Source organism: Cebus imitator, unplaced genomic scaffold (genome assembly GCF_001604975.1).
Source record: "Cebus imitator isolate Cc_AM_T3 unplaced genomic scaffold, Cebus_imitator-1.0 Scaffold207, whole genome shotgun sequence".
Lineage (NCBI taxonomy): Eukaryota > Metazoa > Chordata > Mammalia > Primates > Cebidae > Cebus > Cebus imitator.
In genome coordinates this window covers 457,276-462,281 of record NW_016107522.1, presented here as the reverse complement: position 1 = coordinate 462,281, position 5,006 = coordinate 457,276, and positions in this window count along the sequence as shown.

Genomic DNA, 5,006 nt, shown 5'->3' with positions numbered 1-5,006 from the left:
AAAATTCACATAGAAAGGGATAATTTCTTTACGGTTATTTTCCTTCTCTGTTGATTTTAAACAAACATTTAAATATTTTATTGTCAGTTTGAAATGAATAGCCAAATAGTTTCTCATGATTTGACTTCTATCTTAAGTAGTTAAATCTCTTGATAACTTTGCTTTTTGCCTTCCCAATACTGAGTCCCAATGTAAGGTAAAATAAGATAAAATTCCCCAGGTTTTATCTGGAATGCCATTTTTGAGAATGGCATTCATTTGGAATAGCTTTGATGTCTACACTGTCTTGGAATTTCCCAGAGGGCCCCTGAAAACACTTGTTGTCCTGTTGTCTACTCTTTGAAAATGGGGTTAATCATTTTTAGAATTATTTTGTCAAAAATATTTTGACTTTATTATCTCATTTTGCAGGATGCAGAAACAACTGTATTTCCTTGTCAGTTGCACTGTTGTAAGGGACTGTCATCTAGTCTTCTGTATTCGAAAATTATCTGGCTCCATAAGGAATTCCCCTTTTCTATTTTTCTCATAAGTTATCTATAATTAATAACAATTTAGTAGACTACACTTTTTAAAACAGAAATGAACTGTTTGTAAAATGATTTCTTTCTGCCTGACCCCTCGATTATTCAAAATGCTTACTGAGCATTCTTATTTTCATGGAAATGTAAGTTATTGTCATAAATTCAGTAAGAATATGTCCTTCTTGTTAATGGGAAATAGTTGGAAACATTGGTGACAACCAAGGACTTGTTTGGAATGTCATATTTGAGGATGATGCTTATTTAATCAGATATGACCAGACACTTTTTTTTTTTTTGAGACAAAGTCTAACTCTATTGCCCAGGCTGGAGAGCAATGGTGCCATCTTGGCTCACTGCAACCTCCACTTCCTGGGTTCAAGCAATTCTCCTCCCTCAGCCTCCCGAGTTGCTGGGACTACAGGTGCGTGCCACCATGCCCAGATAATTTTTTGTATTTTTTGTAGAGATGAAGTTTCACCATGTTAGCCAGGATGATGACCAGACACTTTTAAGGAGCTAAGGTTGACTTTATGGAGACAACACTTACAAAGCCCTCTTGGAAAAATGAGCCTGGTATCTGGCTTACAGGGGAGAGGGATTTGCCCAAATCTGTAGGTACTGCCAGTGAGATCTGGGGATGAGTTCTTTGTTTGGCTTCTTGGCCTCACGTGGTTTTTAAAAGTTCATTCCTATGCAAACTTCCAACAAAGCAAACTCAGAAGGCCCATAGTAAAGGGCATTCTTGCTTATACCTATAAAAATAACCGGGACAAATCTAATCAGACCAACTTTGTCTGATGTGGTGTGTGTATGGTGGAGGGGGACTGGGGTGGGGGTCAAGAATAAGCTTTCTTTGAGGTTATTTTTATCAAAATGGGGGAGATTGAAGAAAAACACTTGTGTTTCAATGGAACACTGCACACTTCATAGCACGCTTTTCTAGGTTACCTGGTTCTAGCCTTTTTCATTGTACTTGGTCTACTTTACCTCCTTGTGAACCGCAAGTAACTGATAGATGTGTAAACTCTTTCTTGTCTGGTACAGATTCTTCCTCAGTGTAGCAGTATAGATTTTGACACCTAGCTGCTAATTCAACTGGATCCTGCTACTTTGCCCATACTGTCAATCCTTACCAAATTTTAAATTCTTCCTGTTTCGATTAATATCTGGTTATGGCTGAGTGTGGTGGCTCATCCTGCGATCCCAGCACTTTGGGAGGCCGAGGTGAGAGGATTGCTTGAGGCCTGTAGTTTGAGAACAGCCTAGGAGAAAGGGTAAGACCCTGTCTTTACAAAAAAAATAGAATTAGCCAGGTGTGATGGTACACACCTGTAGTCCTAGCTACTTGGTAGGCTGAAGTGGAAGGATTGCTTGAGCCCAGGAATTTAAGACTGCAGTGATCTATGATTGCATCACTGCACTGCAGCCTGAAAAATAGAGTGAAACCCTGTCTCTTAAAAAAAAAATGAACTGGGCCGGGCGCGGTGGCTCACGCCTGTAATCCCAGCACTTTGGGAGGCCGAGGCTGGTGGATCACGAGGTCAAGAGATTGAGACCATCCTGGTCAACATGGTGAAACCCCGTCTCTACTAAAAATACAAAACATTAGCTGGGCATGGTGGCACATGCCTGTAATCCCAGCTACTCAGGAGGTTGAGGCAGGAGAATTGCCTGAACCCAGGAGGCGGAGGTTGTGGTGAGCCGAGATCGTGCCATTGCACTCCAGCCTGATGACAGAGCAAGACTCCGTCTCAAAAGAAAAGAGAAAAGGCCAGGAGTGGTGGCTCATATCTGTAATCCTGGCACTCTGGGAAGCCAAGGCAGGAGGATTGCTTGAGCCCAGAAGTTTGAGACCAGCCTGGGTAACATAGTGAGTCCTTACCTCAAAAAAACAAAACAAAATGAAAACAAAATGAAAAACTCACTGGATGGGATACAGAGTAGATTTGAGTTGGCAGAAAAAAGAATCAGTGAACTTGAAGACACATCAGTAGAAATAATGCAATCTGAAAAACAGAGAAAAATATGAAGAAAAATGAGCAGAGCATCAGAGCAATATGGGACACCACTGAGTGCACCCACATATTGATACGGTTTAGCTCCGTGTCCCTACCCAAATATTATGTCAAATTGTAATCCCCAGTGTTGGAAGTGGGGCCTGGTGGGAAGTGAATGGATCCTGGGGGTGGGTTCTAATGCTTTAGCACCATCCCCCTTGGTCGCGATAGTGAGCGAGTTCCTGTGAGATCTGTCATTTAAAAGCATGTGGCACCTCTCCCCTCCCTCTTTCTTCCTCCTGCTCTGGCCATGTAAGACATGCCTGGTCCCCGTTTGCCCTCTGCCATGATTGTACATTTTCTGAGGCCTCCCTAGAAGCTGAGCAAATGCTGCCACGCTTCCTGTACAGCCTGTAGGACCATAAGCCAATTAAACCTCTTTTCTTTCTTTCTTTCTTTCTTTCTTTCTTTCTTTCTTTCTTTCTTTCTTTCTTTCTTTCTTTCTTTCTTTCTTTCTTTTTTTTTTTTTTTTTTTTTGAGTCGGTGTCTTGCTCTGTTGCCCAGGCTGGAGTGCAGTGGTGCGATCTCGGCTCACTGCACCCTCCACCTCCTGTGTTCAAGCAATTCTCCTGCCTCAGCCTCCCAAGTAGCTGGGATTACAGGCACCTGCCATCGCACCCAGCTAATTTCTGTAGTTTTAGTACAGACGAGGTTTCACTGTGTTGGCCAGGCTGGTCTTGAACTCCCGACCTCGTGATCCACCCGCCTCGGCCTCCCAAAGTGCTGGGATTACAGGTGCGAGCTACCGTCCCGGCTTAAACCTCTTTTCTTTATAAATTACCCAGTCTCTGGCATTTCTTTTTAGCCATGCAAGAACGGACTAATACAGAAAACTGGTGCTGAGCAGTGGGGCATTGCTAGAAGGATACCTGAAAATGCGGAAGTGACTTTGGAACTGGGTAATGGGCAGAGGTTGGAAGAGTTTGGAGGGCTCAGAAGAAGACAGGAAGATGGGGGGAAATTTGGAACTCTCTAGAGACTGGCTGTGACCAAATGCTGACAGTAATATGGATAGTGAAGGCTGGAGTGAGGAGTCCTCAGGTGGAAATGAGGAACTTATTGGGAACTGGAGCAAAGGTCACTTTTGTTATGTATTAGCAAAGAACCTGGTCGCATTGTGCCTTTGCCCTAGGGATCTGTGGAACTTTGAGTTTAAGAGTGATGATTTGGGGTATCCGGTGGAAGAAATTTGTAAGCTGCAAAGTGTTTAAGAATTAGCCTGGCTGCTTCTAACAACCTCTGCTTATATGTGTGAACAAAGAAATGATCTGAACCTGGAACTTATATTTAAAAGGAAGGAGAGTGTAAAAGTTTGGAAAATGTGTAGCCTGGCTATGTGGTAGAAAAGAAAAGCCTATTTTCGGGGGAGGAACTCCAGCAGGCTGCAGAAATTTGCATAAGAGGAGCCACGTTCTAATGAGGGGCCGTGTTAACTTCTCTTCCCAAGTCCACAAGGGGCGTGGTTTCAAAGGCAGAAATTTCCCAGCGACATATCCAACCTGCCTCCATCCACCTCTCCATCCAGGAACTGAGTTCTTTGTCTAACTATCATTCGTGCGGGAAAGGTAGACTGCCCAGGTGAGCTTCCTTTGTTTAGAAAGCCTGCCAAAAGCCTTGGAAGGAGGGGCTTTATTGCATGCTGGGCAGCCAATCCAATATCAAAGTCAAAGATCAACCACTCCAGCAGAAGTTTGAAGGAACTCCTCTCATGGGACAAAAACTGAAATGGGGCTCCCAGAGTAAAAGTGCCCTTGCCCCTTACCTGTGCTGACTCCATCTCTGAATCCCCTCCCACAACAGCATGGGAGCTCTCTCTCTCTGCCTAATAAATCACTTTTCTGCAAAACTCTTTGGGTTCATAATATTTATACAAATGGTAAGCCCACTGCACCTCCAGGGCCTCTTCCCCTATTCCTGGGGCAGAGGAGGCCAAGAGCCTGGGAAAGCCTGTTACACTAATAGCCAAGACAGTGGGGAAAAGGCCTAGAAGGCATTTCAGAGACCTTCATGGGAGACCCTCTTAGCACAAGCCTGGAGGCCTAAGAGGACTGAATGGTTTTCTGGGCCAGGCCCAGCGCCTTGCTGCCCTGCACAGCCTTGAGGCTCTGCTCCCTGCATCCCAGCTGTTGCAGCTCCCGCTATGGCTGAAAGGGGCCTTGGCCACTGTTTCAGAGAGTGCAAGCCATTAAACTTGGTGGCTTTCTGTAGTGGGAAGATCCTATAAGTGCTGGGGCAGGAGCAAAAGGCCTCAGCCTATTTCCATATAAATAATGAAGAAGAACGTAGTTAGAAATATAACCGTGGTAGTTATTATTCACATGTGATCTTAATTCTTTTACTAATGCCTCTCAGGTCGGAAGTGTGAGCCTGGGGTGACATTGTGAAATGAATGACACTAAGGCAAGATGCTTTAAGCCCCCTGTCA